Source organism: Ambystoma mexicanum, chromosome 4q, assembly GCF_040938575.1.
Source record: "Ambystoma mexicanum isolate Mex_15411 chromosome 4q, UKY_AmexF1_1, whole genome shotgun sequence".
Classification (NCBI taxonomy): Eukaryota; Metazoa; Chordata; class Amphibia; order Caudata; family Ambystomatidae; genus Ambystoma; species Ambystoma mexicanum.
In genome coordinates this window covers 527,115,221-527,136,494 of record NC_090928.1, presented here as the reverse complement: position 1 = coordinate 527,136,494, position 21,274 = coordinate 527,115,221, and the positions used below count along the sequence as shown (strand labels likewise).

The 21,274-nt window shown below is 37.8% G+C and overlaps 9 non-coding genes across 9 annotated transcripts; all 9 read left to right on the top strand.

Moving 5' to 3' along the window:
- Window positions 1-58: 58 nt before the first annotated feature.
- TRNAK-CUU (transfer RNA lysine (anticodon CUU)) lies at window positions 59-131 on the top strand. The gene has a single exon. It is a non-coding gene; the product is annotated as a tRNA-Lys (tRNA).
- A 102-nt stretch (window positions 132-233) lies between these two features.
- TRNAK-CUU (transfer RNA lysine (anticodon CUU)) lies at window positions 234-306 on the top strand. The gene has a single exon. It is a non-coding gene; the product is annotated as a tRNA-Lys (tRNA).
- Window positions 307-831: 525 nt separating this feature from the next.
- On the top strand, window positions 832-904 carry TRNAK-CUU (transfer RNA lysine (anticodon CUU)). Its single transcript has one exon. It is a non-coding gene; the product is annotated as a tRNA-Lys (tRNA).
- A 525-nt stretch (window positions 905-1,429) lies between these two features.
- TRNAK-CUU (transfer RNA lysine (anticodon CUU)) lies at window positions 1,430-1,502 on the top strand. The gene has a single exon. It is a non-coding gene; the product is annotated as a tRNA-Lys (tRNA).
- A 373-nt stretch (window positions 1,503-1,875) lies between these two features.
- TRNAK-CUU (transfer RNA lysine (anticodon CUU)) lies at window positions 1,876-1,948 on the top strand. Its single transcript has one exon. It is a non-coding gene; the product is annotated as a tRNA-Lys (tRNA).
- A 2,288-nt stretch (window positions 1,949-4,236) lies between these two features.
- Window positions 4,237-4,309, top strand: TRNAK-CUU (transfer RNA lysine (anticodon CUU)). Its single transcript has one exon. It is a non-coding gene; the product is annotated as a tRNA-Lys (tRNA).
- A 525-nt stretch (window positions 4,310-4,834) lies between these two features.
- TRNAK-CUU (transfer RNA lysine (anticodon CUU)) lies at window positions 4,835-4,907 on the top strand. Its single transcript has one exon. It is a non-coding gene; the product is annotated as a tRNA-Lys (tRNA).
- A 10,217-nt stretch (window positions 4,908-15,124) lies between these two features.
- Window positions 15,125-15,197, top strand: TRNAE-CUC (transfer RNA glutamic acid (anticodon CUC)). The gene has a single exon. It is a non-coding gene; the product is annotated as a tRNA-Glu (tRNA).
- A 4,480-nt stretch (window positions 15,198-19,677) lies between these two features.
- TRNAE-CUC (transfer RNA glutamic acid (anticodon CUC)) lies at window positions 19,678-19,750 on the top strand. The gene has a single exon. It is a non-coding gene; the product is annotated as a tRNA-Glu (tRNA).
- Window positions 19,751-21,274: the final 1,524 nt, after the last annotated feature.

Genomic DNA, 21,274 nt, shown 5'->3' with positions numbered 1-21,274 from the left:
CTATCTGTGGAAAACGGCAGTGCAGGGATAGGGAAGAAAACTATAGGCATCCAAAGGAGCCCGGCTAGCTCAGTCGGTAGAGCATGAGACTCTTAATCTCAGGGTCGTGGGTTCGAGCCCCACGTTGGGCGAAAACATCTAAAATTGTAGTGCTTTTTGACCAAAAAAATACATCCTATCTGTGGAAAACGGCAGTGCAGGGATAGGGAAGAAAACTATAGGCATCCAAAGAAGCCCGGCTAGCTCAGTCGGTAGAGCATGAGACTCTTAATCTCAGGGTCGTGGGTTCGAGCCCCACGTTGGGCGAAAACAACTAAAATTGTAGTGCTTTTTGACCAAAAAAATACATCCTATCTGTGGAAAGCGGCAGTGCAGGGATAGGGAAGAAAACGTTGGGCGAAAACAACTAAAATTTTAGTGCTTTTTGACCAAAAAAATAGAAATTGAAAGTCTCTTTACAATATTTGCAATATTTTGATTGTTAACATGCAATATATGAATGCATGTCTGGATGATGTGTAATGGGGCAATACCACACCTTAATGTATTCACTGTAAAAGAAAAAGTATGTATCATCTTACTATAAAATAAAGTGGAGAAATCACAAATAAGACTTTTTTCCACACAGGTTTAATCGGCTATTTCCTTATATTCTTCAATGCGTTCTGATATTGACTGGTAATTGTGTTTGATACTTTCTTAGACTATTTCTGCCTCTGGCTGATGTGTATTTTCTTTCCAAACTCCACCAGAGCCTATGATTACACAGCATCCTATCTGTGGAAAACGGCAGTGCAGGGATAGGGAAGAAAACTATAGGCATCCATAGGAGCCCGGCTAGCTCAGTCGGTAGAGCATGAGACTCTTAATCTCAGGGTCGTGGGTTCGAGCCCCACGTTGGGCGAAAACAACTAAAATTGTAGTGCTTTTTGACCAAAAAAATACATCCTATCTGTGGAAAGCGGCAGTGCAGGGATAGGGAACAAAACGTTGGGCGAAAACAACTAAAATTTTAGTGCTTTTTGACCAACAAAATAGAAATTGAAAGTCTCTTTACAATATTTGCAATATTTTGATTGTTAACATGCAATATATGAATGCATGTCTGGATGATGTGTAATGGGGCAATACCACACCTTAATGTATTCACTGTAAAAGAAAAAGTATGTATCATCTTACTATAAAATAAAGTGGAGAAAACACAAATAAGACTTGTTTCCACAAAGGTTTAATCGGCTATTTCCTGATATTCTTCAATGCGTTCTGATATTGACTGGTAATTGTGTTTGATAGTTTCTTAGACTATTTCTGCCTCTGGCTGATGTGTATTTTCTTTCCAAACTCCACCAGAGCCTATGATTACACAGCATCCTATCTGTGGAAAACGGCAGTGCAGGGATAGGGAAGAAAACTATAGGCATCCAAAGGAGCCCGGCTAGCTCAGTCGGTAGAGCATGAGACTCTTAATCTCAGGGTCGTGGGTTCGAGCCCCACGTTGGGCGAAAACAACTAAAATTGTAGTGCTTTTTGACCAAAAAAATACATCCTATCTGTGGAAAGCGGCAGTGCAGGGATAGGGAAGAAAACGTTGGGCGAAAACAACTAAAATTTTCGTGCTTTTTGACCAAAAAAATAGAAATTGAAAGTCTCTTTACAATATTTGCAATATTTTCATTGTTAACATGCAATATATGAATGCATGTCTGGATGATGTGTAATGGGGCAATACCACACCTTAATGTATTCACTGTAAAAGAAAAAGTATGTATCATCTTACTATAAAATAAAGTGGAGAAAACACAAATAAGACTTTTTTCCACACAGGTTTAATCGGCTATAGGCATCCAAAGGAGCCGGCTATAGGCATCCAAAGGAGCCCGGCTAGCTCAGTCGGTAGAGCATGAGACTCTTAATCTCAGGGTCGTGGGTTCGAGCCCCACGTTGGGCGAAAACAACTAACATTTTAGTGCTTTTTGACCAAAAAAATAGAAATTGAAAGTCTCTTTACAATATTTGCAATATTTTCATTGTTAACATGCAATATATGAATGCATGTCTGGATGATGTGTAATGGGGCAATACCACACCTTAATGTATTCACTGTAAAAGAAAAAGTATGTATCATCTTACTATAAAATAAAGTGGAGAAAACACAAATAAGACTTTTTTCCACACAGGTTTAATCGGCTATTTCCTGATATTCTTCAATGCGTTAGGATATTGACTGGTAATTGTGTTTGATACTTTCTTAGACTATTTCTGCCTCTGGCTGATGTGTATTTTCTTTCCAAACTCCACCAGAGCCTATGATTACACAGCATCCTATCTGTGGAAAACGGCAGTGCAGGGATAGGGAAGAAAACTATAGGCATCCAAAGGAGCCCGGCTAGCTCAGTCGGTAGAGCATGAGACTCTTAATCTCAGGGTCGTGGGTTTGAGCCCCACGTTGGGCGAAAACAACTAAAATTTTAGTGCTTTTTGACCAAAAAAATAGAAATTGAAAGTCTCTTTACAATATTTGCAATATTTTCATTGTTAACATGCAATATATGAATGCATGTCTGGATGATGTGTAATGGGGCAATACCACACCTTAATGTATTCACTGTAAAAGAAAAAGTATGTATCATCTTACTATAAAATAAAGTGGAGAAAACACAAATAAGACTTTTTTCCACACAGGTTTAATCGGCTATTTCCTGATATTCTTCAATGCGTTCTGATATTGACTGGTAATTGTGTTTGATACTTTCTTAGACTATTTCTGCCTCTGGCTGATGTGTATTTTCTTTCCAAACTCCACCAGAGCCTATGATTACACAGCATCCTATCTGTGAAAAGCGGCAGTGCAGGGATAGGGAAGAAAACTATAGGCATCCAAAGGAGCCCGGCTAGCTCAGTCGGTAGAGCATGAGACTCTTAATCTCAGGGTCGTGGGTTCGAGCCCCACCTTGGGCGAAAACAACTAAAACTTTAGTGCTTTTTGACCAAAAAAATAGAAATTGAAAGTCTCTTTGCAATATTTTCATTGTTAACATGCAATATATGAATGCATGTCTGGATGATGTGTAATGGGGCAATACCATACCTTAATGTATTCACTGTAAAAGAAAAAGTATGTATCATCTTACTATAAAATAAAGTGGAGAAAACACAAATAAGACTTTTTTCCACACAGGTTTAATCGGCTATTTCCTGATATTCTTCAATGCGTTCTGATATTGACTGGTAATTGTGTTTGATACTTTCTTAGACTATTTCTGCCTCTGGCTGATGTGTATTTTCTTTCCAAACTCCACCAGAGCCTATGATTACACAGCATCCTATCTGTGGAAAGCGGCAGTGCAGGGATAGGGAAGAAAACTACAGGCATCCAAAGGAGCCTGGCTAGCTCAGTCGGTAGAGCATGAGACTCTTAATCTCAGGGTCGTGGGTTCGAGCCCCACGTTGGGCGAAAACAACTAAAATTTTAGTGCTTTTTGACCAAAAAAATACATCCTATCTGTGGAAAACGGCAGTGCAGGGATAGGGAAGAAAACTATAGACATCCAAAAGAGCCCGGCTAGCTCAGTCGGTAGAGCATGAGACTCTTAATCGCAGGGTCATGGGTTCGAGCCCCACGTTGGGCGAAAACAACTAAAATTTTAGTGCTTTTTGACCAAAAAAATAGAAATTGAAAGTCTCTTTACAATATTTGCAATATTTTCATTGTTAACATGCAATATATGAATGCATGTCTGGATGATGTGTAATGGGGCAATACCACACCTTAATGTATTCACTGTAAAAGAAAAAGTATGTATCATCTTACTATAAAATAAAGTGGAGAAAACACAAATAAGACTTTTTTCCACACAGGTTTAATCGGCTATTTCCTGATATTCTTCAATGCGTTCTGATATTGACTGGTAATTGTGTTTGATACTTTCTTAGACTATTTCTGCCTCTGGCTGATGTGTATTTTCTTTCCAAACTCCACCAGAGCCTATGATTACACAGCATCCTATCTGTGGAAAACGGCAGTGCAGGGATAGGGAAGAAAACTATAGGCATCTAAAAGAGCCCGGCTAGCTCAGTCGGTAGAGCATGAGACTCTTAATCTCAGGGTCGTGGGTTCTTGCCCCACGTTGGGCGAAAACAACTAAAATTGTACTGCTTTTTGACCAAAAAAATACATCCTATCTGTGGAAAACGGCAGTGCAGGGATAGGGAAGAAAACTATAGGCATCCAAAGGAGCCCGGCTAGCTCAGTCGGTAGAGCATGAGACTCTTAATCTCAGGGTCGTGGGTTCGAGCCCCACGTTGGGCGAAAACAACTAAAATTGTAGTGCTTTTTGACCAAAAAAATACATCCTATCTGTGGAAAGCGGCAGTGCAGGGATAGGGAAGAAAACGTTGGGCGAAAACAACTAAAATTTTCGTGCTTTTTGACCAAAAAAATAGAAATTGAAAGTCTCTTTACAATATTTGCAATATTTTCATTGTTAACATGCAATATATGAATGCATGTCTGGATGATGTGTAATGGGGCAATACCACACCTTAATGTATTCACTGTAAAAGAAAAAGTATGTATCATCTTACTATAAAATAAAGTGGAGAAAACACAAATAAGACTTTTTTCCACACAGGTTTAATCGGCTATTTCCTGATATTCTTCAATGCGTTCAGATATTGACTGGTAATTGTGTTTGATACTTTCTTAGACTATTTCTGCCTCTGGCTGATGTGTATTTTCTTTCCAAACTCCACCAGAGCCTATGATTACACAGCATCCTATCTGTGGAAAACGGCAGTGCAGTGATAGGGAAGAAAACTATAGGCATCCAAAGGAGCCCGGCTAGCTCAGTCGGTAGAGCATGAGACTCTTAATCTCAGGGTCGTGGGTTCGAGCCCCACGTTGGGCGAAAACAACTAACATTTTAGTGCTTTTTGACCAAAAAAATAGAAATTGAAAGTCTCTTTACAATATTTGCAATATTTTCATTGTTAACATGCAATATATGAATGCATGTCTGGATGATGTGTAATGGGGCAATACCACACCTTAATGTATTCACTGTAAAAGAAAAAGTATGTATCATCTTACTATAAAATAAAGTGGAGAAAACACAAATAAGACTTTTTTCCACACAGGTTTAATCGGCTATTTCCTGATATTCTTCAATGCGTTAGGATATTGACTGGTAATTGTGTTTGATACTTTCTTAGACTATTTCTGCCTCTGGCTGATGTGTATTTTCTTTCCAAACTCCACCAGAGCCTATGATTACACAGCATCCTATCTGTGGAAAACGGCAGTGCAGGGATAGGGAAGAAAACTATAGGCATCCAAAGGAGCCCGGCTAGCTCAGTCGGTAGAGCATGAGACTCTTAATCTCAGGGTCGTGGGTTTGAGCCCCACGTTGGGCGAAAACAACTAAAATTTTAGTGCTTTTTGACCAAAAAAATAGAAATTGAAAGTCTCTTTACAATATTTGCAATATTTTCATTGTTAACATGCAATATATGAATGCATGTCTGGATGATGTGTAATGGGGCAATACCACACCTTAATGTATTCACTGTAAAAGAAAAAGTATGTATCATCTTACTATAAAATAAAGTGGAGAAAACACAAATAAGACTTTTTTCCACACAGGTTTAATCGGCTATTTCCTGATATTCTTCAATGCGTTCTGATATTGACTGGTAATTGTGTTTGATACTTTCTTAGACTATTTCTGCCTCTGGCTGATGTGTATTTTCTTTCCAAACTCCACCAGAGCCTATGATTACACAGCATCCTATCTGTGAAAAGCGGCAGTGCAGGGATAGGGAAGAAAACTATAGGCATCCAAAGGAGCCCGGCTAGCTCAGTCGGTAGAGCATGAGACTCTTAATCTCAGGGTCGTGGGTTCGAGCCCCACCTTGGGCGAAAACAACTAAAACTTTAGTGCTTTTTGACCAAAAAAATAGAAATTGAAAGTCTCTTTGCAATATTTTCATTGTTAACATGCAATATATGAATGCATGTCTGGATGATGTGTAATGGGGCAATACCATACCTTAATGTATTCACTGTAAAAGAAAAAGTATGCATCATCTTACTATAAAATAAAGTGGAGAAAACACAAATAAGACTTTTTTCCACACAGGTTTAATCGGCTATTTCCTGATATTCTTCAATGCGTTCTGATATTGACTGGTAATTGTGTTTGATACTTTCTTAGACTATTTCTGCCTCTGGCTGATGTGTATTTTCTTTCCAAACTCCACCAGAGCCTATGATTACTCAGCATCCTATCTGTGGAAAGCGGCAGTGCAGGGATAGGGAAGAAAACTATAGGCATCCAAAGGAGCCCGGCTAGCTCAGTCGGTAGAGCATGAGACTCTTAATCTCAGGGTCGTGGGTGCGAGCCCCACGTTGGGCGAAAACAACTAAAATTTTAATGCTTTTTGACCAAAAAAATAGAAATTGAAAGTCTCTTTACAATATTTGCAATATTTTCATTGTTAACATGCAATATATGAATGCATGTCTGGATGATGTGTAATGGGGAAATACCACACCTTAATGTATTCACTGTAAAAGAAAAGTATGTATCATCTTACTATAAAATAAAGTGGAGGAAACACAAATAAGACTTTTTTCCACACAAGTTTAATCGGCTATTTCCTGATATTCTTCAATGCGTTCTGATATTGACTGGTAATTGTGTTTGATACTTTCTTAGACTATTTCTGCCTCTGGCTGATGTGTATTTTCTTTCCAAACTCCACCAGAGCCTATGATTACACAGCATCCTATCTGTGGAAAGCGGCAGTGCAGGGATAGGGAAGAAAACTATAGGCATCCAAAGGAGCCTGGCTAGCTCAGTCGGTAGAGCATGAGACTCTTAATCTCAGGGTCGTGGGTGCGAGCCCCACGTTGGGTGAAAACAACTAAAATTTTAATGCTTTTTGACCAAAAAAATAGAAATTGAAAGTCTCTTTACAATATTTGCAATATTTTGATTGTTAACATGCAATATATGAATGCATGTCTGGATGATGTGTAATGGGGCAATACCACACCTTAATGTATTCACTGTAAAAGAAAAAGTATGTATCATCTTACTATAAAATAAAGTGGAGAAAACACAAATAAGACTTTTTTCCACACAGGTTTAATCAGCTATTTCCTGATATTCTTCAATGCGTTCTGATATTGACTGGTAATTGTGTTTGATACTTTCTTAGACTATTTCTGCCTCTGGCTGATGTGTATTTTCTTTCCAAACTCCACCAGAGCCTATGATTACACAGCATCCTATCTGTGGAAAACGGCAGTGCAGGGATAGGGAAGAAAACTATAGGCATCTAAAAGAGCCCGGCTAGCGCAGTCGGTAGAGCATGAGACTCTTAATCTCAGGGTCGTGGGTTCTTGCCCCACGTTGGGCGAAAACAACTAAAATTGTACTGCTTTTTGACCAAAAAAATACATCCTATCTGTGGAAAACGGCAGTGCAGGGATAGGGAAGAAAACTATAGGCATCCAAAAGAGCCCGGCTAGCTCAGTCGGTGGAGCATGAGACTCTTGATCTCAGGGTCGTGGGTTGAAGCCCCATGTTGGGCGAAAACAACTAAAATTTTAGTGCTTTTTGACCAAAAAAATAGATATTGAAAGTCTCTTCACAATATTTGCAATATTTTCATTGTTAACATGCAATATATGAATGCATGTCTACATGATGTGTAATGGGGCAATACCATACCTTAATGTATTCACTGTAAAAGAAAAAGTATGTATCATCTTACTATAAAATAAAGGGTGAGAAAACACAAATAAGACTTTTTTCCACACATTTTTAATCGGCTATTTCCTGATATTCTTCAATGCGTTCTGATATTGACTGGTAATTGTGTTTGATACTTTCTTAGACTATTTCTGCCTCTGGCTGATGTGTATTTTCTTTCCAAACTCCACCAGAGCCTATGATTACACAGCATCCTATCTGTGGAAAACGGCAGTGCAGGGATAGGGAAGAAAACTATAGGCATCCAAAGAAGCCCGGCTAGCTCAGCGGGTAGAGCATGAGACTCTTAATCTCAGGGTCGTGGGTTCAAGCCCCATGTTGGACAAAAACTACTATATTTTTAGTGTTTTTCGACAAAAAAGAGAGACATTGAAAGTCTCTTCACAATATTTGCAGTATTTTCATTGTTAAAGTTGAATATATGAATACATGTCAGGATGATGTTTAATGTGCCAATACCATACCTTAATGTATTCACTGTAAAAGAAAAAGTATCTATCATCTTACTATAAAATAAAGTGGAGAAAACACAAATAAGACTTTTTTTTCACACAGGTTTAATCGGCTATTTCCTGATATTCTTCAAAGCGTTCTGATATTGACTGGTAATTGTGTTTGATACTTTCTTAGACTATTTCTGCCTCTGGCTGATGTGTATTTTCTTTCCAAACTCCACCTGAGCCTATGATTACACAGCATCCTATCTGTGGAAAACGGCAGTGCAGGGATAGGGAAGAAAACTATAGGCATCCAAAGGAGCCCGGCTAGCTCAGTCGGTAGAGCATGAGACTCTTGATCTCAGGGTCGTGGGTTCGAGCCCCACGTTGGGCGAAAACAAGTAAAATTGTAGTGCTTTTTGACCAAAAAAATAGACATTGAAAGTCTCTTCACAATATTTGCAATATTTTCATTGTTAACATGCAATATATGAATGCATGTCTGGATGATGTGTAATGGGGCAATACCATACCTTAATGTATTCACTGTAAAAGAAAAAGTATGTATCATCTTACTATAAAATAAAGTGGAGAAAACACAAATAAGACTTTTTTTCACACAGGTTCAGTCAGCTATTTCCTGATATTCTTCAAAGCGTTCTGATATTGACTGGTAATTGTGTTTGATACTTTCTTAGACTATTTCTGCCTCTGGCTGATGTGTATTTTCTTTCCAAACTCCACCAGAGCCTATGATTACACAGCATCCTATCTGTGGAAAATGGCAGTGCAGGGATATGGAAGAAAACTATAGGCATTAAAAAGAGCCCGGCTAGCTCAGTCAGTAGAGCATGAGACTCTTAATCTCAGGGTCGTGTGTTCGAGCCCCACGTTGGGCGAAAACAAGTAAAATTTGAGTGCTTTTTGACCAAAAAAATAGATATTGAAAGTCTCTTCACAATATTTGCAATATTTTCATTGTTAACATGCAATATATGAATGCATGTCTGGATGATGTGTAATGGGGCAATACCATACCTTAATGTATTCACTGTAAAAGAAAAAGTATGTATCATTTTACTATAAAATAAAGTGGAGAAAACACAAATAAGACTTTTTTTTCACACAGGTTCAGTCAGCTATTTCCTGATATTCTTCAAAGCGTTCTGATATTGACTGGTAATTGTGTTTGATACTTTCTTAGACTATTTCTGCCTCTGGCTGATGTGTATTTTCTTTCCAGACTCTTCTTTCCACCAGAGCCAATGATTACACAGCATCCTATCTGTGGAAAACGGCAGTGCAGGGATAGGGAAGAAAACTATACGCATCCAAAGGAGCCCGGCTAGCTCAGTCGGTAGATCATGAGACTCTTGATCTCAGGGTCGTGGGTTCGAGCCCCACGTTGGGCGAAAACAACTAAAATTTTAGTGCTTTTTGACCAAAAAAATAGATATTGAAAGTCTCTTCACAATATTTGCAATATTTTCATTGTTAACATGCAATATATGAATGCATGTCTGGATGATATGTAATGGGGCAATAGCATACCTTAATGTATTCACTGTAAAAGAAAAAGTATGTATCATCTTACTATAAAATAAAGTGGAGAAAACACAAATAAGACTTTTTTCCACACATTTTTAATCGGCTATTTCCTGATATTCTTCAATGCGTTCTGATATTGACTGGTAATTGTGTTTGATACTTTCTTAGACTATTTCTGCCTCTGGCTGATGTGTATTTTCTTTCCAAACTCCACCTGAGCCTATGATTACACAGCATCCTATCTGTGGAAAACGGCAGTGCAGGGATAGGGAAGAAAACTATAGGCATCCAAAGGAGCCCGGCTAGCTCAGTCGGTAGAGCATGAGACTCTTGATCTCAGGGTCATGGGTTCGAGCCCCACGTTGGGCGAAAACAAGTAAAATTTGAGTGCTTTTTGACCAAAAAAATAGATATTGAAAGTCTCTTCACAATATTTGCAATATTTTCATTGTTAACATGCAATATATGAATGCATGTCTGGATGATATGTAATGGGGCAATAGCATACCTTAATGTATTCACTGTAAAAGAAAAAGTATGTATCATCTTACTATAAAATAAAGTGGAGAAAACACAAATAAGACTTTTTTCCACACATTTTTAATCGGCTATTTCCTGATATTCTTCAATGCGTTCTGATATTGACTGGTAATTGTGTTTGATACTTTCTTAGACTATTTCTGCCTCTGGCTGATGTGTATTTTCTTTCCAAACTCCACCTGAGCCTATGATTACACAGCATCCTATCTGTGGAAAACGGCAGTGCAGGGATAGGGAAGAAAACTATACGCATCCAAAGGAGCCCGGCTAGCTCAGTCGGTAGATCATGAGACTCTTGATCTCAGGGTCGTGGGTTCGAGCCCCACGTTGGGCGAAAACAACTAAAATTTTAGTGCTTTTTGACCAAAAAAATAGATATTGAAAGTCTCTTCACAATATTTGCAATATTTTCATTGTTAGCATGCAATATATGAATGCATATCTGGATGATGTGTAATGGGGCAATACCATACCTTAATGTATTCACTGTAAAAGAAAAAGTATGTATCATCTTACTATAAAATAAAGTGGAGAAAACACAAATAAGACTTTTTTTTCACACAGGTTCAGTCAGCTATTTCCTGATATTCTTCAAAGCGTTCTGATATTGACTGGTAATTGTGTTTGATACTTTCTTAGACTATTTCTGCCTCTGGCTGATGTGTATTTTCTTTCCAGACTCTTCTTTCCACCAGAGCCAATGATTACACAGCATCCTATCTGTGGAAAACGGCAGTGCAGGGATAGGGAAGAAAACTATAGGCATCCAAAGGAGCCCGGCTAGCTCAGTCGGTAGAGCATGAGACTCTTGATCTCAGGGTCGTGGGTTCGAGCCCCACGTTGGGCGAAAACAAGTAAAATTTTAGTGCTTTTTGACCAAAAAAATAGACAATGAAAGTCTCTTCACAATATTTGCAATATTTTCATTGTTAACATGCAATATATGAATGCATGTCTGGATGATGTGTAATGGGGCAATACCATACCTTAATGTATTCACTGTAAAAGAAAAAGTATGTATCATCTTACTATAAAATAAAGTGGAGAAAACACAAATAAGACTTTTTTTCACACAGGTTCAGTCAGCTATTTCCTGATATTCTTCAAAGCGTTCTGATATTGACTGGTAATTGTGTTTGATACTTTCTTAGACTATTTCTGCCTCTGGCTGATGTGTATTTTCTTTCCAGACTCCACCAGAGCCAATTATTACACAGCATCCTATCTGTGGAAAACGGCAGTGCAGGGATAGGGAAGAAAACTATACGCATCCAAAAGAGCCCGGCTAGCTCAGTCGGTAGATCATGAGACTCTTGATCTCAGGGTCGTGGGTTCGAGCCCCACGTTGGGCGAAAACAACTAAAATTTTAGTGCTTTTTGACCAAAAAAATAGATATTGAAAGTCTCTTCACAATATTTGCAATATTTTCATTGTTAACATGCAATATATGCATGCATGTCTGGATGATGTGTAATGGGGCATTACCATACCTTAATGTATTCACTGTAAAATAAAAAGTATGTATCATCTTATTATAAAATAAAGTGGAGAAAACACAAATAAGACTTTTTTTTCACACAGGTTCAGTCAGCTATTTCCTGATATTCTTCAAAGCGTTCTGATATTGACTGGTAATTGTGTTTGATACTTTCTTAGACTATTTCTGCCTCTGGCTGATGTGTATTTTCTTTCCAGACTCCACCAGAGCCAATGATTACACAGCATCCTATCTGTGGAAAACGGCAGTGCAGGGATAGGGAAGAAAACTATAGGCATCCAAAAGAGCCCGGCTAGCTCAGTCGGTAGAGCATGAGACTCTTGATCTCAGGGTCATGGGTTCGAGTCCCACATTGGGCGAAAACAAGTAAAATTTGAGTGCTTTTTGACCAAAAAAATAGATATTGAAAGTCTCTTCACAATATTTGCAATATTTTCATTGTTAACATGCAATATATGAATGCATGTCTGGATGATATGTAATGGGGCAATAGCGTACCTTAATGTATTCACTGTAAAAGAAAAAGTATGTATCATCTTACTATAAAATAAAGTGGAGAAAACACAAATAAGACTATTTTCCACACATTTTTAATCGGCTATTTCCTGATATTCTTCAATGCGTTCTGATATTGACTGGTAATTGTGTTTGATACTTTCTTAGACTATTTCTGCCTCTGGCTGATGTGTATTTTCTTTCCAAACTCCACCTGAGCCTATGATTACACAGCATCCTATCTGTGGAAAACGGCAGTGCCAGGATAGGGAAGAAAATTATAGGCACCCAAAGGAGCCCGGCTAGCTCAGTTGGTAGAGCATGAGACTCTTAATCTCAGGGTCGTGGGTTCGAGCTCCACGTGGGGCGAAAACAACTAAAATTTTAGTGCTTTTTGACCAAAAAAATAGATATTGAAAGTCTCTTCACAATATTTGCAATATTTTCATTGTTAACATGCAATATATGAATGCATGTCTGGATGATGTGTAATGGGGCAATACCATACCTTAATGTATTCACTGTAAAAGAAAAAGTATGTATAATCTTATTATAAAATAAAGTGGAGAAAACACAAATAAGACTTTTTTTTCACACAGGTTCAGTCAGCTATTTCCTGATATTCTTCAAAGCGTTCTGATATTGACTGGTAATTGTGTTTGATACTTTCTTAGACTATTTCTGCCTCTGGCTGATGTGTATTTTCTTTCCAAACTCCACCAGAGCCTATGATTACACAGCATCCTATCTGTGGAAAACGGCAGTGCAGGGAAATGGAAGAAAATTATAGGCATCCAAAGGAGCCCGGCTAGCTCAGTCCGTAGAGCATGAGACTCTTAATCTCAGGGTCGTGGGTTCGAGCCCCACGTTGGGCGAAAACAACCAAAATTTTAGTACTTTTTGACCAAAAAAATAGATATTGAAAGTCTCTTCACAATATTTGCAATATTTTCATTGTTAACATGCAATATATGAATGAATGTCTGGATGATGTGTAATGGGGCAATACCATACCTTAAATGTATTCACTGTAAAAGAAAAAGTATCTATCATCTTACTATAAAATAAAGTGGAGAAAACACAAATAAGACTTTTTTTTCACACAGGTTTAATCGGCTATTTCCTGATATTCTTCAATGCGTTCTGATATTGACTGGTAATTGTGTTTGATACTTTCTTAGACTATTTCTGCCTCTGGCTGATGTGTATTTTCTTTCCAAACTCCACCTGAGCTTATGATTACACAGCATCCTATCTGTGGAAAACGGCAGTGCAGGGATAGGGAAGAAAACTATAGGCATCCAAAGGAGCCCGGCTAGCTCAGTCGGTAGAGCATGAGACTCTTGATCTCAGGGTCGTGGGTTCGAGCCCCACGTTGGGCGAAAACAACTAAAATTTTAGTGCTTTTTGACCAAAAAAATAGATATTGAAAGTCTCTTCACAATATTTGCAATATTTTCATTGTTAACATGCAATATATGAATGCATGTCTACATGATGTGTAATGGGGCAATACCATACCTTAATGTATTCACTGTAAAAGAAAAAGTATGTATCATCTTACTATAAAATAAAGGGTGAGAAAACACAAATAAGACTTTTTTCCACACATTTTTAATCGGCTATTTCCTGATATTCTTCAATGCGTTCTGATATTGACTGGTAATTGTGTTTGATACTTTCTTAGACTATTTCTGCCTCTGGCTGATGTGTATTTTCTTTCCAAACTCCACCAGAGCCTATGATTACACAGCATCCTATCTGTGGAAAACGGCAGTGCAGGGATAGGGAAGAAAACTATAGGCATCCAAAGGAGTCCGGCTAGCTCAGCGGGTAGAGCATGAGACTCTTAATCTCAGGGTCGTGGGTTCAAGCCCCATGTTGGACAAAAACTACTATATTTTTAGTGTTTTTCGACAAAAAAGAGAGACATTGAAAGTCTCTTCACAATATTTGCAGTATTTTCATTGTTAAAGTTGAATATATGAATACATGTCAGGATGATGTTTAATGTGCCAATACCATACCTTAATGTATTCACTGTAAAAGAAAAAGTATCTATCATCTTACTATAAAATAAAGTGGAGAAAACACAAATAAGACTTTTTTTTCACACAGGTTTAATCGGCTATTTCCTGATATTCTTCAAAGCGTTCTGATATTGACTGGTAATTGTGTTTGATACTTTCTTAGACTATTTCTGCCTCTGGCTGATGTGTATTTTCTTTCCAAACTCCACCTGAGCCTATTATTACACAGCATCCTATCTGTGGAAAACGGCAGTGCCAGGATAGGGAAGAAAATTATATGCACCCAAAGGAGCCCGGCTAGCTCAGTTGGTAGAGCATGAGACTCTTAATCTCAGGGTCGTGGGTTCGAGTTCCACGTTGGGCGAAAACAACTAAAATTTTAGTGCTTTTTGACCAAAAAAATGGATATTGAAAGTCTCTTCACAATATTTGCAATATTTTCATTGTTAACATGCAATATATGAATGAATGTCTGGATAATGTGTAATGGGGCAATACCATACCTTAATGTATTCACTGTAAAAGAAAAAGTATCTATCATCTTACTATAAAATAAAGTGGAGAAAACACAATTAAGACTTTTTTTTCACACAAGTTTAATCGGCTATTTCCTGATATTCTTCAATGCGTTCTGATATTGACTGGTAATTGTGTTTGATACTTTCTTAGACTATTTCTGCCTCTGGCTGATGTGTATTTTCTTTCCAAACTCCACCTGAGCCTATGATTACACAGCATCCTATTTGTGGAAAACGGCAGTGCAGGGATAGGGAAGAAAACTATAGGCATCCAAAGGAGCCCGGCTAGCTCAGTCGGTAGAGCATGAGACTCTCGATCTCAGGGTCGTGGGTTCGAGCCCCATGTTGGGCGAAAACAACTAAAATTTTAGTGCTTTTTGACCAAAAAAATAGATATTGAAAGTCTCTTCACAATATTTGCAATATTTTCATTGTTAACATGCAATATATGAATGCATGTCTACATGATGTGTAATGGGGCAATACCATACCTTAATGTATTCACTGTAAAAGAAAAAGTATGTATCATCTTACTATAAAATAAAGGGTGAGAAAACACAAATAAGACTTTTTTCCACACATTTTTAATCGGCTATTTCCTGATATTCTTCAATGCGTTCTGATATTGACTGGTAATTGTGTTTGATACTTTCTTAGACTATTTCTGCCTCTGGCTGATGTGTATATTCTTTCCAAACTCCACCTGAGCCTATGATTACACAGCATTCTATCTGTGGAAAACGGCAGTGCCGGGATAGGGAAGAAAATTCTAGGCATCCAAAGGAGGCCGGCTAGCTCAGTCGGTAGAGCATGAGACTCTTAATCTCAGGGTCGTGGGTTCGAGCCCCACCTTGGGTGAAAACAACTAAAAGTTTAGTGCTTTTTGACCAAAAAATAGATAATGAAAGTCTCTTCACAATATTTGCAATATTTTCATTGTTAACATGCAATATATGCATGCATGTCTGGATGATGTGTAATGGGGCAATACCATACCTTAATGTATTCACTGTAAAAGAAAAAGTATGTATCATTTTACTATAAAATAAAGTGGAGAAAACACAAATAAGACTTTTTTTTCACACAGGTTTAATCGTCTATTTCCTGATATTCTTCAATGCATTCTGATATTGACTGGTAATTGTGTTTGATACTTTCTTAGACTATTTCTGCCTCTGGCTGATGTGTATTTTCTTTCCAAACTCCACCAGAGCCTATGATTACACAGCATCCTATCTGTGGAAAACGGCAGTGCAGGGATAGGGAAGAAAACTATAGGCATCCAAAGGAGCCCGGCTAGCTCAGCGGGTAGAGCATGAGACTCTTAATCTCAGGGTTGTGGGTTCAAGCCCCACGTTGGACAAAAACTATTATATTTTTAGTGCTTTTCGACAAAAAAGAGAGACATTGAAAGTCTCTTCACAATATTTGCAGTATTTTCATTGTTAAAGTTGAATATATGAATACATGTCAGGATGATGTTTAATGTGCCAATACCATACCTTAAATTATTCACTGTAAAAGAAAAAGTATCTATCATCTTACTATAAAATAAAGTGGAGAAAACACAAATAAGACTTTTTTTTCACACAGGTTTAATCGGCTATTTCCTGATATTCTTCAAAGCGTTCTGATATTGACTGGTAATTGTGTTTGATACTTTCTTAGACTATTTCTGCCTCTGGCTGATGTGTATTTTCTTTCCAAACTCCACCTGAGCCTATGATTACACAGCATCCTATCTGTGGAAAACGGCAGTGCCAGGATAGGGAAGAAAATTATAGGCACCCAAAGGAGCCCGGCTAGCTCAGTCGGTAGAACATGAGACTCTTAATCTCAGGGTCGTGGGTTCGAGTTCCACGTTGGGCGAAAACAATTAACATTTTAGTGCTTTTTGACCAAAAAAATAGATATTGAAAGTCTCTTCACAATATTTGCAATATTTTCATTGTTAACATGCAATATATGAATGAATGTCTGGATGATGTGTAATGGGGCAATACCATACCTTAATGTATTCACTGTAAAAGAAAAAGTATCTATCATCTTATTATAAAATAAAGTGGAGAAAACACAAATAAGACTTTTTTTTCACACAGGTTTAATCGGCTATTTCCTGATATTCTTCAATGCGTTCTGATATTGACTGGTAATTGTGTTTGATACTTTCTTAGACTATTTCTGCCTCTGGCTGATGTGTACTTTCTTTCCAAACTCCACCTGAGCCTATGATTACACAGCATCCTATCTGTGGAAAATGGCAGTGCAGGGATAGGGAAGAAAACTATTTGGTTTCAAAAGAGCCTGTCTAGCTTAGTCGGTAGAGCATGAGACTCTTAATCTCAGGGTCGTGGGTTCGAGCCCCATGTTGGGCGAAAACAAGTAAAATTTTAGTGCTTTTTGACCAAAAAAATAGATATTGAAAGTCTCTTCACAATATTTGCAATATTTTCATTGTTAACATGCAATATATGAATGCATGTCTGGATGATGTGTAATGGGGCAATACCATACCTTAATGTGTTCACTGTAAAAGAAAAAGCATGTATCATCTTATTATAAAATAAAGTGGAGAAAACACAAATAAGACTTTTTTTTCACACAGGTTCAGTCAGCTATTTCCTGATATTCTTCAAAGCGTTCTGATATTGACTGGTAATTGTGTTTGATACTTTCTTAGACTATTTCTGCCTCTGGCTGATGTGAATTTTCTTTCCAAACTCCACCAGAGCCTATGATTACACAGCATCCTATCTGTGGAAAACGGCAGTGCCGGGATAGGGAAGAAAATTATAGGCATCCAAAGGAGCCCGGCTAGCTCAGTCGGTAGAACATGAGACTCTTAATCTCAGGGTCGTGGGTTCGAGTTCCACGTTGGGCGAAAACAATTAACATTTTAGTGCTTTTTGACCAAAAAAATAGATATTGAAAGTCTCTTCACAATATTTGCAATATTTTCATTGTTAACATGCAATATATGAATGAATGTCTGGATGATGTGTAATGGGGCAATACCATACCTTAATGTATTCACTGTAAAAGAAAAAGTATCTATCATCTTACTATAAAATAAAGTGGAGAAAACACAAATAAGACTTTTTTTTCACACAGGTTTAATCGGCTATTTCCTGATATTCTTCAATGCGTTCTGATATTGACTGGTAATTGTGTTTGATACTTTCTTAGACTATTTCTGCCTCTGGCTGATGTGTACTTTCTTTCCAAACTCCACCTGAGCCTATGATTACACAGCATCCTATCTGTGGAAAATGGCAGTGCAGGGATAGGGAAGAAAACTATAGGCGTCCAAAGGAGCCCGGCTAGCTCAGTCGGTAGAGCATGAGACTCTTAATCTCAGAGTCGTGGGTTCGAGCCCCACGTTGGGCGAAAAGAACTCAAATTTTAGTGCTTTTTGACCAAAAAAATAGATATTGAAAGTCTCTTCACAATATTTGCAATATTTTCATTGTTAACATGCAATATATGAATGCATGTCTACATGATGTGTAATGGGGCAATACCATACCTTAATGTATTCACTGTAAAAGAAAAAGTATGTATCATCTTACTATAAAATAAAGGGTGAGAAAACACAAATAAGACTTTTTTCCACACATTTTTAATCGGCTATTTCCTGATATTCTTCAATGCGTTCTGATATTGACTGGTAATTGTGTTTGATACTTTCTTAGACTATTTCTGCCTCTGGCTGATGTGTATTTTCTTTCCAAACTCCACCAGAGCCTATGATTACACAGCATCCTATCTGTGGAAAACGGCAGTGCAGGGATAGGGAAGAAAACTATAGGCATCCAAAGGAGTCCGGCTAGCTCAGCGGGTAGAGCATGAGACTCTTAATCTCAGGGTCGTGGGTTCAAGCCCCATGTTGGACAAAAACTACTATATTTTTAGTGTTTTTCGACAAAAAAGAGAGACATTGAAAGTCTCTTCACAATATTTGCAGTATTTTCATTGTTAAAGTTGAATATATGAATACATGTCAGGATGATGTTTAATGTGCCAATACCATACCTTAATGTATTCACTGTAAAAGAAAAAGTATCTATCATCTTACTATAAAATAAAGTGGAGAAAACACAAATAAGACTTTTTTTTCACACAGGTTTAATCGGCTATTTCCTGATATTCTTCAAAGCGTTCTGATATTGACTGGTAATTGTGTTTGATACTTTCTTAGACTATTTCTGCCTCTGGCTGATGTGTATTTTCTTTCCAAACTCCACCTGAGCCTATTATTACACAGCATCCTATCTGTGGAAAACGGCAGTGCCAGGATAGGGAAAAAAATTATATGCACCCAAAGGAGCCCGGCTAGCTCAGTTGGTAGAGCATGAGACTCTTAATCTCAGGGTCGTGGGTTCGAGTTCCACGTTGGGCGAAAACAACTAAAATTTTAGTGCTTTTTGACCAAAAAAATAGATATTGAAAGTCTCTTCACAATATTTGCAATATTTTCATTGTTAACATGCAATATATGAATGAATGTCTGGATAATGTGTAATGGGGCAATACCATACCTTAATGTATTCACTGTAAAAGAAAAAGTATCTATCATCTTACTATAAAATAAAGTGGAGAAAACACAATTAAGACTTTTTTTTCACACAAGTTTAATCGGCTATTTCCTGATATTCTTCAATGCGTTCTGATATTGACTGGTAATTGTGTTTGATACTTTCTTAGACTATTTCTGCCTCTGGCTGATGTGTATTTTCTTTCCAAACTCCACCTGAGCCTATGATTACACAGCATCCTATTTGTGGAAAACGGCAGTGCAGGGATAGGGAAGAAAACTATAGGCATCCAAAGGAGCCCGGCTAGCTCAGTCGGTAGAGCATGAGACTCTCGATCTCAGGGTCGTGGGTTCGAGCCCCATGTTGGGCGAAAACAACTAAAATTTTAGTGCTTTTTGACCAAAAAAATAGATATTGAAAGTCTCTTCACAATATTTGCAATATTTTCATTGTTAACATGCAATATATGAATGCATGTCTACATGATGTGTAATGGGGCAATACCATACCTTAATGTATTCACTGTAAAAGAAAAAGTATGTATCATCTTACTATAAAATAAAGGGTGAGAAAACACAAATAAGACTTTTTTCCACACATTTTTAATCGGCTATTTCCTGATATTCTTCAATGCGTTCTGATATTGACTGGTAATTGTGTTTGATACTTTCTTAGACTATTTCTGCCTCTGGCTGATGTGTATATTCTTTCCAAACTCCACCTGAGCCTATGATTACACAGCATTCTATCTGTGGAAAACGGCAGTGCCGGGATAGGGAAGAAAATTCTAGGCATCCAAAGGAGGCCGGCTAGCTCAGTCGGTAGAGCATGAGACTCTTAATCTCAGGGTCGTGGGTTCAAGCCCCACCTTGGGTGAAAACAACTAAAAGTTTAGTGCTTTTTGACCAAAAAATAGATAATGAAAGTCTCTTCACAATATTTGCAATATTTTCATTGTTAACATGCAATATATGCATGCATGTCTGGATGATGTGTAATGGGGCAATACCATACCTTAATGTATTCACTGTAAAAGAAAAAGTATGTATCATCTTACTATAAAATAAAGTGGAGAAAACACAAATAAGACTTTTTTTTCACACAGGTTTAATCGTCTATTTCCTGATATTCTTCAATGCATTCTGATATTGACTGGTAATTGTGTTTGATACTTTCTTAGACTATTTCTGCCTCTGGCTGATGTGTATTTTCTTTCCAAACTCCACCAGAGCCTATGATTACACAGCATCCTATCTGTGGAAAACGGCAGTGCAGGGATAGGGAAGAAAACTATAGGCATCCAAAGGAGCCCGGCTAGCTCAGCGGGTAGAGCATGAGACTCTTAATCTCAGGGTTGTGGGTTCAAGCCCCACGTTGGACAAAAACTACTATATTTTTAGTGCTTTTCGACAAAAAAGAGAGACATTGAAAGTCTCTTCACAATATTTGCAGTATTTTCATTGTTAAAGTTGAATATATGAATACATGTCAGGATGATGTTTAATGTGCCAATACCATACCTTAAATTATTCACTGTAAAAGAAAAAGTATCTATCATCTTACTATAAAATAAAGTGGAGAAAACACAAATAAGACTTTTTTTTCACACAGGTTTAATCGGCTATTTCCTGATATTCTTCAAAGCGTTCTGATATTGACTGGTAATTGTGTTTGATACTTTCTTAGACTATTTCTGCCTCTGGCTGATGTGTATTTTCTTTCCAAACTCCACCTGAGCCTATGATTACACAGCATCCTATCTGTGGAAAACGGCAGTGCCAGGATAGGGAAGAAAATTATAGGCACCCAAAGGAGCCCGGCTAGCTCAGTCGGTAGAACATGAGACTCTTAATCTCAGGGTCGTGGGTTCGAGTTCCACGTTGGGCGAAAACAA